Source organism: Mastigoproctus giganteus, chromosome 7, assembly GCF_048544385.1.
Source record: "Mastigoproctus giganteus isolate SK-2022 chromosome 7, ASM4854438v1, whole genome shotgun sequence".
Classification (NCBI taxonomy): Eukaryota; Metazoa; Arthropoda; class Arachnida; order Uropygi; family Thelyphonidae; genus Mastigoproctus; species Mastigoproctus giganteus.
Window position 1 is genome coordinate 70,455,360 of NC_143581.1, and position 14,783 is coordinate 70,470,142.

A 14,783-nucleotide genomic window follows, 5' to 3' on the forward strand; every position below is an offset into this window, starting at 1 on the left:
ACTAATCCAACAAATAACACAAGTGCTGAAAAGAGGCGTGTAATGACAAACCTGTTGCAGACCTGGCAAGCCCAATGGTCCAACTCCCCCAAAGGAGCCATAACACGGAAATTCTTCCCGGATGTACATCGGATATACCCAAGCCAGAATGCATGGTTCACTCTAGGCCTCCATACCACCTTTCCCCTCACGGGACATGGTTCCTTCAAGAGAAAACTCTACGACTTTGGTCTCACAGATTCACCGCAGTGTCACTGTGGAGAGGAAGAAACCTGGGACCACCTCATACATGAATGTCCTACCTACGAGGACCTGAGCCGCATCCTCATAACAAAGACCCAGTTCACAGTGAGGAACCAAGAACAGCTCATGTTTCAAAATGAGGAACACTACCGTACCTTCACACTCTTTGCGCAAGAGCTATTATCAAGACAAAAAGCTCTTCCACGACCATAGAACCACAGACTGACATCACGTAAAGCTACAAGCATGGCTTCTCAGAAAGACCACAAGCCCACAACGATCAATCCAAATCCTCCTTGTAGTGTATTGTCTCTTAAGCGATGCCTAAGAGACCATACATTACAAGAACCAGAGGAGAGAATAAGAAAAGAAATGGAAAGAAAGGAAAAGGGAAAGAATAAAGTGGAAGGAAAAAAGTAAGAGAGAAATGCTTTGAAGGAAAGAAAGAAAAAACATATTGACTGTTGTTATTCGGTTTAACAACACAAGGACTACTAAGGCCAAATTGTGTCTCTTCATCGTTAATTGACAAAAAGTATATTGTTAGAGAAATTACCTTATATGCTTCCGTACAAACCAATATGTTTCAGATATAATAAAAGTTCTTCAATATTTGCTTCATTTCCTAAGATGCGAGATAAATCAGGTGATATATTTAATTTAGAGAGAGACTTAAAATTGTTTGACCGGATGGTTGAATGTAAGGGACAATCAACCAGGAAATGACGGACTGTAAGTTGCGTCTGACAGGATGGGCACTGTGGTGGGCTTTCACCCAATAATAGAAAGAGATGATTATGGTGAGTGTGTCCAATTCTGAGTCTTGCCAGTACCACTTCCTGTCGTCTGTTTCTTCGGAAGCCAGACAGCCACAGCTTTGGATCTTCTTTTATCTGGTAAAGTTTATTGTTAGGGTCACTTTTCCAGGTCTGTGACCATTTATTGTAGCAGGCTTTGCAGGGTTGAGGATGTTTAGCGGCAAAGTCGGCACTTTCATTTCCCGGAATGCCTGAATGGCCAGGGATCCAGCAAAAACTGTTTGACTGATTGGACACACTGCAAGCAAATAGCTGGGAATGAATCTCTTTCAATGTAGGATGAGAAATGGAGGAATTCTTTCTTATGGCAGAGACAGCACTAAGGGAATCTGTGTAAATTATGGCATATGAGATGGAAAGCTCAATTATCTTACTAAGCGCTAACTTAATGGCATATAATTCAGCTGTGAAGACGCTGCAAGCAAGCGGTAGTGTGGCTGAAATTGTACATAAAGGAAAAACTGCCGCAGCACCTACCATACTCTCAGTTTTTGAACCATCCGTATAAATTTTACAGGCATGGTTGTTCATAGCATGAGCTGAATGTATCTGTCTGATATTGCAGACAGATATATTTTTCCTCCACTGGAGGAAGTATGTATCTTGAGAGACAGATACATATGTCCAAGAAGCAACAGGTGTAGTTGTGTCTTGGAAGATTTCATTTAAATCGACATTCCAAGTCTGAACAAGCTCTTTGATCCTGAGAGAGGCGGGTCTATTTTCATTTGGCTTGCTCTCATAGAAGACATCCCAACGAGTATTATAGAGATACTCCCAACTTGGGTGCGATGGTAGACTCTGGATCTTAGCAGCGTAGTGAAGCAGTAGTGTTTTTCTACGCAGGTGTAATGGAGGATCATGCGCTTCAATATACAGACTTTGGATCGGAGAAGTCCTGAAAGCTCCCAACGCAGTCCTCAGAGCACTGTGATGGATCATATTTATCCGTTTTAAACTAGTGCTCCTGGCAGAGTCATACACTGGACAACCATAATCTAGCCGTGAACGGATTAAACTTCTATAAAGGTGCAGCAAAGTACGCCGATCAGCTCCCCATGACATAGATGATACTGAACGAAGTATATTCAAATGCTTTAAACAAGAAGTTCTCAAATAAGTGATGTGGGCTTGGAAATTTAGTTTGCGGTCTAATAGTAGTCCAAGAAATTTAACGGTATTAACGAGCGGGATTGGAGTATTGTTTATTTGTAATTCAGGTTCAGGATGGAGAGCTCGCTTCTTGCAAAAGTGAGTGACAGTGCATTTCTTTTCTGACAGTCTGTAACCGTTCCGTGAAGTCCAGGATTCTATTTTGGTTATGGCAAGTTGTAGCTGCCGTTCAATGGTATTCATACTTTGAGATTGACAGGAAATGGTAAGATCATCTGCATACATATAAGTTTGAACAGTTTTTGGGATATCTCGTGTCATGCTGCTAACTCGGATTGAAAACAGTGTTGGACTGAATATTGAACCCTGCTGGACTCCCTCCTCCAGAATGTGAGATGTAGAGAGGACGTTTTTGTATCGGACTTGAAAAGAGCGCAATTGCAGGAAATTCTGAATTATTTCTGGCAAATGACCCCTAAGCCCCAGATGGTAAAGGTCCATAATAATACCATGCGCCATGTAGTGTCAAATGCCTTTTCAAGATCTAAATTGACCATGACTAGATGTTGTTTCATGACAAAGGCATTTCGGATATGAGACTCGGCTTTAATGAGCACATCTAGTGTTGATCTATTTTTTCGAAAGCCATACTGGTGATCTGGAAGGAGATTCTCTGACTCCAGGATGTAAGTGAGCCTAGTATGAACCATTCTTTCGAAAATTTTTCCCATGCAGCTTGTAAGAGATATTGGCCTGTAGTTTTCAACACAGGAAGGATTTTTTCCTGGTTTTGGTAAGGCGATAATGAACGAATGGCGCCATGAACATGGATAGGCATTTTCAGAGTAGATCCGATTGTGAAAAATTAATAGGGTTCTCAAGTCTTCTCCAAGTAAATGCTTTAACATAATGTAATGAACTCCATCTGGACCTGCAGCACTATTGGAAGCTCTGTTTAATGATTCTTGAAGTTCTATTAACGTAAACGGTTGGTTGTACGGGAATGAACGGCGCGTGGAGAAGTTAATTTTATACCGTTCTGCACCTGCTTTGATTTTCTGGAAGGTGGAGGCATAGGTAGCAGAAGCTGATATTTTTGCAAATGATTCTGCTAATGCATTTGCAACTTCTTCGGGAGTAGAAATGTCTTTCCCTTTCCAATGAAGTATTGGAGAGGGCAGCCGAGCAAATTTGCCATTTAGTGCCTGTATTCTTTTCCAGATGACTTGTGTGTCCGTGTCTTTGGTAATGGTGGAGGCAAAAGCAATCCATGAATCCCGTTTCGCTTTCCGCCTAACTTGTCTAGCTTTTGCTTTTAGTCTTTTAAAAGCAATTAGGTTACTAGTGGTGGGATACTTGCGGAAATGATTCCAGGCGCGTTTTTTTCCTGTTTGGCAATTAAATAATCTGTATTCCACCAGTGATTTCTGTGTTTTCGATATGGTGTGGATTTTGGAATGGAGGCCTTAGCTGCAGTCAGAATCTGATTGGTTATGTAAGTGTTGACATCATCAATATGTTGCCTTTGAACTTAAAATCTGTCTAAGCGTATCTGAGCAGAATAGCTACCCCAGTTTGCCTTTTTAAACTGCCAAGTGGATCGTTGGTCAGGATTTGAAGTTACCCCTGTTTGTAGCGAGCAAATAATTGGAAAGTGATCACTGTTGAAGGGATCGGTTAATACCGACCATGTCATGATTGGAAATATGGATGGCGAACAAATTGACAAGTCTATTGCGGAAGCAGATCCGGTTGCTAAGTGGATGTAGGTGGGAGATCCAGAATTTAATAAATTAAGATCATTATTATGCATGAATTCCTCCATCAATTTGCCTCTTATATCCATTGTGGCCGATCTCCACAATGGATGGTGTCCATTAAAGTCACCAAAAAGACAAATTGGAGTTGGGAGTTGTGCAATGAGGTTGTCAAGTTCTGAAAGCAGAAGTGGGGCAGATGGCGGAATATAAATGGAAACAATGGTAAATGACGTACCAACTGCAAGGCGAGCTGCCACAGCTTCTAGGGTAGTTCTCGCTTGGATGGTATGTTAGCGTTAACAAGAATAGCAACTCCTCCACGTGCAGGTGATACCGAGTTCCTATCTCGTCTGTAAATGGTATAACTTGAAAATTTTGGCAAAACTTGGGGTGACAAAAATGTTTCCTGTAAGCATACACCTATGGGATTAAATTGAGCTATTAAATCTCTTAAGTCATCAGAATGAGTGCTTAGTCCTCTGCAATTCCATTGTATGATCTTGTTCATTATTTAGGTTTACCTGAGGGTGATTCATCTGACTGTTTTCTGTACGTGGGACATTTTTTCCGGTCCTTTTTTGAGAATGTGGGGCGTCCAGTATCCATGGTGTCATCTGCAAGGAGTTCTAGAATAGGTTCCTCATTGTCTAGCAGCTCATCTACATCCATGCTTTTGGAGTGAGATTCCGTTTTTTTAGAGACTGATTCAGATTTTAATTGTTCTTTTCCAACTGGGACTAATGGGGTATGAGTAGGGATGCTGATTGGAGTATTTGTGGCTTCGCTAGTTCTCTTTGGATGATTATCTTTCTTTGAGGTTGAAAGCGTAGATTTGAGCCAGTTCGCTAGAGAGGTGTTAGGTGGAACTGATACATCTGTTTGAGCTGCAGTAGAAACGAAGTTACGAGTGCGAGCTGCATAGGAACGACTACTAGGCAGGGTCGACATAACTTGTCTACGTGCCTCAGGAAAGGTGACTTTATTTTCTATTTTGTACTTTTGAATTTTCTTTCCTGTAATCCATAGCTCACATGTTTTGGAAAAAGCTGGGTGGCTTTCTTTGCAGTTGGGACAAACAGGGGTTTTGACAGAGCAATCCGCTTGAGTGTGATCTTTAGAGCCGCAGATGGGACATATGGCCTCACCTCTACATGCCTGCTGCGAATGCCCGTATTTCTGGCATTTGAAGCAGCGAACGAGATTCGGGATAAATGGTCTTATACGACAATTCAAATAACCAGCTTTAATTGAGGATGGTAAATCTGGCGTACTGAATGTTAAAATGATCGATCTCGTTGGAGTGAGATTTCCATCTTTTTTAGTCATAATCCGTTTCACATTTGTAACTTTTTGACTACTTAGTTCTTGAAGTAGCTCTTCTTCGGAGACTGTAATTAGGTCCCACTCACTGATTACACCCTTTGATGAATTTAAGGTTCTGTGTGGAGTAATTGATACTGTGAGCCCACAAAATGATGTTGTGTTTAAGAGCCGCTCAGAATGTTTAGCGGTGGCAGTTTCGATGAGGAGATCTCCGGATTGTAGTCTTTTCACCATTTTTGGTGATCCAGTAATTGATTCCAAATATTTTTGAATCAAAAATGGTGACAATTTGCCTACAGGTTGGGAGGATAAGGAATGAATCACCAAGAAATTTGGTAATTCATCATGGCATTCAGGTTCCCTTCTAAGCCTTTTGGGCTGGTTGGTGTCACGGTCGTTGTCAAGAATTTCTGACCTTGAGCTTGATGGCTCTAAAGGTGGATAATTAGTCGTATCCATGTTAGCTCCTTTTGGCCCTGGGGGTATATTTTTACCACCCAGATTACCGGCCCCGCCACGGGGAGGCAGGAGCAGTGCCGCTTGCGGCCAAGCGTATAGGTTAGTACAATTAGTAAGACGGATTTAATTAAAGAAAAAGGTTCTTTCCTTCTTCTGGGATCTCTTCTTAGTGCTTTTAAGAAAAAGGGCTACTTAAAGAAAAAGTTTAGTAATTAAGGGAGAAAACAAAATAGAACCTAGTCGCTTACAGAAAAACGCTTTTCTATCGCACGAGAATCGCTTGGCCACGGAAACGCTTGGCACCCGGGGCCATATTGACTGTGACAACGAAACCTGGACGGGATTCTGTCTCATGCCTGAACATCCTGCCAGGGCTTAATTTGAGTGCAGAAATACCCTCCGTGCATTAGCTCTATCCACGATCCCACAGCACCTTGCTGCCAATACGCCACCTGGCGATCTGGACCAGGCACCTTGCCTGGCTACTTTCATTTCCTCCCTTCGGTGGGGGAGGGACTGGGTTTTTTTTTTTTTTTCAGTCTGTTCTCCTCCTCCTCGCCACACCCCCTTTTCCCTTCTGGTGGGACATGGGCTTGCCCCACTGACTTCATTGGAGGGTGCCTTCTCTAATACCCCATATTTCTATCTTTTCCCTCCACTCCCCCTCTATCTTAATGCAAGCGCATGCCCCACACACCTAAATTTAAATAAGTTCAATTTAACTTTCGGCTATATTCTAGGCCTTTCCTATTCATCGCCAGCGACAATACCCTTTGCAATTGAAATAAAACTAATTAAATTAATTTTTTTTTTTTTTTTAGGTCCTAGCCACTGAAATCAGAGTAAATAATTATAATACTGGTGTACCTGGTCTGCCTCCACGGGGTGAAAGTGAGGCAACGTTCGGTCTCAGCAGGGATCCAGCGGCTAAATGACCAGATGAACAACGGTACACAACATTACACATGTACAATGTCCACACACTTTTAAATCTCTAGCATTTCCAGCAAACTGGCACACACATCACAATGCAAGCAATGCAGAGATGGGGGAAACCCCTGATGCCGCTTGACACCAAACACACTTTACACTTTACCTAAACATCATTGCTGACCAGGTACACCCTTTCTTGGAAACGGTCTTCCCCTCTGGCGGTGCCGTCTTTCAGCAGGATAATGCGCCATGCCACACCGCCAGGATCGTTCGAGACTGGTTCGCAGAACATGAGGAAGACTTCCAGGTATTGCCCTGCCTCCAAGTTACCCAGACATCAATCCCATCGAGCATCTGTGGTTTGTGTTGGAACAGCAACTGTGATCTGCGGCGTCTCGACCACGGACATTACAGCAGTTAAAGGATCTGGTGGTTACGTGTTGGTACCAGATACCACCACAAGACACATTTAGAAATCTTGTAGCGTCCGTGCCTCGCCGGGTACGAGCTGTTTCGGCTGCACGTAGAGGACCAACATCATATTAGGTAGGTGGTTATAATGTTTTTGCTCATCGGTGTAAGTGCATTCAATCAGGTGGTGATTGCTTTGAATGAAAATAAAACCATTTTTGAGCTCCTTCACTTTGTGTTATTTTTATTGCATCAGTCCGGGAACTTTATCGCCACACTGTTAGTGGAGTTTACTCTGTAATATACATATTTTTAAATAAAATAATAAACTTGAAAATTTGGGGACTTAAATTCCAGTTCAGGAGTTTGAGAAAGATAGTCCAAGTTGTATGTGTAATGTGCAATTTCCCTTCACAAGGTGATTGGTCTGTTCTTTCATGAGAGACAGTCAACATTGCTAATTATCCAGATGATTAGGCTAGATGTGTGTTAAGCGCCAAAGCAACTAAGACTATGGGTGTCGGTATCGTATTGTCTGTATTTGAGTGTTTTCTTCAGTCGGTTAGGTTACTGGTTGATGAACGAAAAATTCAAGTTTCAGGGAACAAAACAATGCAACCTTTGTCTGAGAGCAAATAACTCAACCACGTTTGAAAGGCCTTAAAAATTTCTCTCGTCATTAACGGATTTGATCTCAGTCTGTTTTTCTTTTTGGGAGGAAGGTGATTATAACAACGGTATAGCCATGGGAGCAATTATGTGGATATGCGTCAACTGTTTGCTGTACCACAAACAGAACTGCAACCAAATGCTATTTTCAGCAGATGGTGTTCTCCCCACTTTAATCTAAAGCAGTCATCCACATATAACGTTAGACATTTTCTTCTTTTATATTGGGAACAAATGTACCCCACTATAAGTTAAAAGTGCTCTGGTCTGTATCCTTCTGACATTTTCACCTAATCTAGTGTGATCTTCAGCAGAAGCTGATTCCAAACAGAGACTTCATAAATCTTACTTCTAATCAAAATTCTAATGAAATTCTGTTATGTTTGTAATTATTATTTATTTGTACATTTTAATGTTTATTTTATTATTTTTTAATTCTTCTGTAGCAAATTAATGTCTCTCTTCACAGTCTCAAATAACTTCCTGGTCTTTTAGGTCGATTGTCAGTTGAGATTATGCCTCAAACTGATTAATAAAAAAATTAAATAATCAGTTTTTTAATAGTTCTCAAACCTCTTTTTTCAGTGTCCCCCATTGCGATCTTCATTTTCCAGAGCGTTTCCGTTTCCCTTTTGTCAAGTCAGAACTAATCTCTACCGAAAATCGACTCTGACATAGAAGTGCTTGCTGTGTTATTTTATCCTGCTTTCACTCCAGTGTACATGCTTACTAAAGTCTCCGTTACTCCACCATACAATACAATAGCTTTTTTACAAATGTCATTTTATTTGTAACCAAGACCCATAAAAACATGATATAATTGTCCATCCTTTTTCAAGATCAGATTAGAAGCACTCTAATTAAATTAAGCCTTATTACACTATCTTCATGGTTTTGTCATGTGTTATCTATTTGATAAAAGTTTCATTTAAAATCCCGTCGAGAGGACTTTATTAATGATTTTTTAAAGCCGAACTTGAGTTGGTTTTTTTTTTTTTTTGATTTGGTAGTTGTTGGCGCATCGGCTTCTGTGGCCATATTGCACCTCCCAAGGTTTTTGCAGTACTGTACTTTGATCCAAGCCCGAGGCGAGAATCGAACCCGCGACCTTTGGGTTGCCGGGCAGGTACTTTACCCACTCGGCTAGCCCGGGCGGCACTTGAGTTGGTCGTCTCAAGAGGATTCCCATGATTTTTGCCATTATTCCAGAAATTTGTGAACAGCGAACAGGTATACCGTCTTGAAAGACATTGTTTATACAGACACGCGATGCACAATTGCCTCGTGATCAGATTCCTTGAATTAATCTAAAGCAATCAACTAGTGAGATGGAAGTTTGCCAATGAAAAGCCATCAGGAAAATAAAAAGCGTCTTTTTTGTTTGGGAATAGGATCTGCTGCAAAACGTTTCGCGAGGAGTGCTCGAAGATACATTTAAGTGATGCTGTTATGCGTGAGAACCTAGAATGATTCATAATAAAGAACTACCAAACTTTTTGTTATTTCTTTCGACGATAATTCAGAATTTTCGTCGTAGTTCTTCAAGAAATCAAGTAAAAATTATTGTAATAATGAATGCATGACTGGAATGAACGAATTCATGACGTCAAATGCCATTGTTTCTCATAACAACTGTAAGTCGTTCTTGGAAATCGTTAAATAAGTTCGTATTAAACAATTAGTTTTAAATTGGTGCCATTTTCATGTAAAACCGTTGTGTTTAACTTCGAACTTTTCCTTGCAATGGGGTATCCGCCATTTCCCTTAACAACAGGGAAAAAAGATAATGTACTGTGTTCGAATCATGCAAACTACTCTGACAAATGTAGTGAACGGTGTGAAGATGTATGTAAATCACAATATACAAGCAATAGCAGAAATAACACAAAAAAAGCAGAAATTTATGGAGTTCAGATAATCGATACAATATCTGCAATCTCTCCTTGTGGCCGACAATCACACATTTTAATCTGACAAAGTTAAGTGTTATGTGAAGTCAACTTTGATGTAGTGAAGAAACGGAAGTGAATAGGGAAGGGGTGGAGGGAGTTCTGTGCAAATGGTTTGGCCAAAAAAAAAAAAAAATTCTGTAGCAAGTACATAATGTGTCCTGCCGCTGGCATATTTAACGTGTTTTACATTTAAGAGTCATCGGCAGGCGTTAAAAACGTTTTATTAATAAAATTCATGGATAATAATATAACAAAGTTTTTGTATTTTATTAATAATAATTACATATCGGTTACTGAAAGTATTTGTCTGTGATGACTAAAGTAGGATGTATAATTTTTATTGAAGAGTTCATAACTAAATACACCATCTATGGTTGTTCCATTACGTGTGGTATTTATCGAAAGATCTGATGACATGTCCAAGTTGAAGAATGTTTTCATAAATGTGCACAACTCTTTTCCAGCCTCAGAGTTTAATTGTAAAGAAAAAAATTACATTCAATCTGAAAACACCGGGTGACTTGAAACCAGATGCGTTTTCGAATTAACGCATTTCCCAGTTTTGGAAAGTTTTTTATATCTTAAAACCTTAATATTTCTGTTTCTAAATTCCTTAGCTTTCTAACGATATGCTATACGTCCACATTATCCCGTTTATTACGTGAGAAAATATCCTTGATCACATGTTCATATTTTCCACTATCCTGTAAAAACTACTGCAATTTTCAGAGGTTTGAAAGTTTTTCTTCAAGTATAGAGCTAAGATGAAGCTCCGTGCACAATTTCATTAAATTTGGTCCAGTAGAAGATAAAGTATTGTTGCCATCATATTAGTATGATTGCAAAAATACAAGTTACAATAATTCGCTTCTAGGGGAAGATGAGTGTGGCGTCACTTCCGTAACGCTTTTCGCATGACGGTTTTTCGTTACACTAAAACGTTACAGTTTAACGCCAGTAAAAATGTTTTTAACGTCAAAACAGATAGGGAACTGTGTAGTACACATTTTCATTGTAGAACTGCTGTCACAATCGGAGCAGCATTGCTCCAACGACCACTCTACGTTATTCGCAATACTGCCTAGCCCAGTGGTCTCTAAATTTTTTTGGTCACGTACCCCGGAAAAAAAAAAAAAAAATATATATATATATATATATATATATATAAGTTTAATATATATATTTATTTATTTATCAATCGTTTACATGAAAGGTATTAAGGTAACAAGTGTAGTAAATGTAATGCAATGCTATTTGTTTTATTTAAAATAATTTACATGGTATGCATTATATCTAGATTTTATTATCTAGATATAATGTATTATATCTAGATTACAGTCCTCACGATTTTATTGAGGATTATCTCGCGCCCCATGGATCATCACGCGCACCTCACTTCAGGGACCACTGTCCTAGCCCATCGTGTTAGGCCATGGAACATACAGTATACAGTTTTTCAAAAAACTTATTAGAAGGACTTGTTCTGATAACGGAACTATGTTTAATAGATATACAGTATATTTATTTATTTATTAAAAAATCAGTTTATTCCCCCCCGCCCAAATAAATAAATAAAAACAATACAGGGTTTTCCGTAAGATGTCTCAGTGGGGTTTACAAATTAAATGAACGCTTTCCTGAACTACAATTAAAAGTGCTGATTACATACAAAATTAATGATTTACATAAAATTACACACATAACAGAACTTTAATAAGAAAAAAAAAAATCGCCATAAATCGGGATCGATATGAAGTCTGCAAAAGTTGGTAGCTTTGCCGCTTTATTCTGGGGAAGGGAGGCGAAACGTGCGGTCATTTTTCATACTTCCGTAAGCAGACTCAAACTGTGATATGATTTTAATAACGCAGTTAATATAAACGCTTACAATTGAGAGAACAATTCTGACTTTCTGGCGTTTCATGAACACTTTCATTTCTTTGCCATGACGGTAAAGAAATATGTGTCATTGATGGATACATAGAAATCCTTGATTGATGAGTACAATGACAGGTTTAAAGGATGTCACACTAAAGTGTGAAAAATGCAGATGTGTCGACGCAGATGTCACACTAAAGTGTGACATCTGCGTCGACACATCTGCATTTTTCAGACACATCTGCGTCGTGCCTCAAATGCACGCGAAGATTTGCAGTTTTATTGAGTTAACTGAGCAAATTGAGTTATTGAGTTAATTAAGCTCTCAGAAGACAAAATCGGAAGTTTCTATTTGACAGCAAGAAGAGCCCCATTGAAATATGGGAGAATGCTTTGGAATATTCACAACAGCGTCAACATGTACGTCATTTACTCTCTTGCTTGGGAACCCATTTGCCAGATAGCAGGAAAAGTGAAATCAGCTGTTGGAAACAGAGAGGGGGCTCGAGTAGGAGGTAAGCACACGTACCAGCTACTCCGGGACAGAAGTCCTGAAGGGAGAGTTCGGACTTTCGGTCCCGAAAAGGAATTAGCAAGAAAGAAGAGCCTAGAGAGAGAGAGAGAGAGACTATTTTCACTGCACTCTTAATGAACCCAGTACAGAAACAGTTGGCAGAACTGAAATAAGTGTAGGACCAACAGCTATCAGAAGAGCACTTTGTGGAATGGTTGCATCCTAATCCCGGAAGAAAGCACTAGACGTTATACAGAAGCAGCAGAATGCTCCAGTCTGTGGTGAATAATGAATGAAGCTGCCGTTCAGACGTCCAAATAACTGTTCCAACTAGACTGTATTGCACCAATAATGCAATTCCCTGGAGGTGTGTTCGTAAGGCCTCTTTTACAGTTGATTGTTTGGTATTCTGAATAATTCTCCCCTACCTGCATTGTGGCACTTCCTTAGAAAGAGACTGTATCATGCTGATAATTTTATTACACTAAGCTCCGTGTAACGAAGCACGGTCAGTACAATAATGACTTTCTAAGAATGAATAAAGTGGCGAACCTGCCATTTCAGTCCAGAATTTAGATCTGAATCCAATTAAATATCTTTGGAATATTTTGGGACAATGAATGAGGGCTAGAACAAGACGCCCTAATTCAGGCAAAGAATTATCTGCAGTCTTACACGAGGAGGAATGAAGCAAGATTCCCGTCTCTATATACCGCGTCCTCCCATAGAGGGTAATGTCATTAAAGCTCATGGAAGGTCATATTCGATATTAAAAATTTCAATAGGATTTTCAGCCTGTTTTTCATTTTGTGTCCCAGTACACGTTAGAGGTTAGTGTACATTTCTATACTGTATTTTATGTCAAATTTATCTTTTGACATAAAAAGGTTATCATTCTTTAAGCATGGAAATGGCGGCTAACAATTTTTTTTTTTTTTATCAGAAGCACTGCAGGTATACAAATGGCGAAACTACTCAAACACCAGTTCTACACCGCAGGGAAGGAAAGAAATCAAGGATCCGACAGCTGGAATCCCACAGTTTTTAATGAACATGGACAGAGCTGGGAATGGCGGTCAAAATTTGTAGTTTTGCCTGGTACCGACTGTACGAGTTTGAGTATACTGTATAATTTCACTGTGATGGTTCATCGCAATAAATCTCATGATTACACTTAAGCATGAATTATTCCAAAAATAAGTAAATACAATAATCATAACATTGGTGTATGTTCACACACCACACAGACCTTAGACACCTGTGTAATTTTTCAATTAAAAATCTGTCACACATCCTATAGCACGAACCGCTTCCTTGCAATTCTCATTGGTAGAGATTCAGCTAGACTCCTTAAAATAGTAAGGGCCCCTGTGAACCAACCAGACAATAATCATCCTGGAATACACGAGTATCGAAATCATTAGCGTTCCTGAAATGGTCGGCAAAAACGGCATAACCTGATCACCCAGAATATTTGCATAGCCAGCTTAATCCATCCTGGTTGGTATTTCAAATAGGGAACCCATTTCATAATAGTTAAAATATCGCCAAAATATCATGCCCCACCACCAGCTTTACGGTTCTTTGTACACAGTCTGAATGAAATGTCTCATTGCTTCTCCTGTAAACTCGATGCCTAGCATCAGTAAAGTAGAGGCAAAATTTGGATTAGTCAGAAAACATCATAACTTTCCAATCATCAATAGCCCCGTTTTTAGGTCTATTTGCCCATATTAGCCGGGCTTTTTTATGCGCAGCTATTAACATTGATCTTTTATGAGGATCCCTACTCCACATGCAATTCTCTTTGCAGCGTTTACTCAGAAACCGGCTGATGAGGCCCTTGGTTAATTGTTTGATCAGTCCTAGTCTTGTTTGACAGCGTTTTTCATTTCCTGGACGCGATTGTCACCACCAGTCAATGATCACTTAGCACAAAACCGCTGATTTCTGGTTCATTTCGCGTGAAAACCCTTGCTTCTTCAGTTGGTATATTTGTAAATAAAGAAAATTTCAACGCTGTAAGCAAACGGCGTAGAAGATTCTCGTGTTCATTCTGTAATAGACCCTAAATATCACAAGTGATTAATGTTTTGTTCGGCGTCTGTATGTTTAGACCTTCAGGCCAAACGATTTTAAATATTTGTTCATCGTTTTGGCATGTAAATGAGAAAAGAATTGTAATATTATTTTCAAATTAACATTTATTTAGTTACATTTACATTGATTCCAAAATTTTACAGAAATAATTGGGAAATAATTTTTCAGTAATTTTCTTATTCACATATTAATGATATATCACTGTTTTAAAACCGCTTAAATGCCTAAACATGCAAACACCAACAGCGATTTTTTGGAAAAAGCAATTGTCTCTTGAAAGGCTGTAAAAACAGACAATGTTCTTGTATTAGATTCCAGACTTATTTTTAGTTTTTTAACAACTTAGCTAAAATTAAAAGAAAAAAAATATTTTGTGATGACCATTTTGCAATGATAGTAACGATAGGAGAGAATTGCTTATCAAGTGCAAGATAATTTTCTTCTCTTGATAAGAACAGAACTTTTCTCTCTTTTTTTTTTTTTGCGAATGCACTTATTGAGTCAACGTTCATAAAATGATCCAAAATATGAAAAGGAAGTTATGCATAATTCAACGGTTTAAGAAATACCCCCTCGAGCATTTCTTAAACTCTGACATCTCATACATCAT

General features: G+C 39.2%; 1 long non-coding RNA gene across 1 annotated transcript in view; it reads right to left on the reverse strand.

Annotated features, from left to right (window-relative positions):
* The window catches only part of LOC150082987 (uncharacterized), a 116,477-nt gene that overhangs the window by 72,867 nt on the left and 28,827 nt on the right, over positions 1-14,783 (reverse strand). The gene's annotated exons all lie outside the window — the stretch shown is intronic.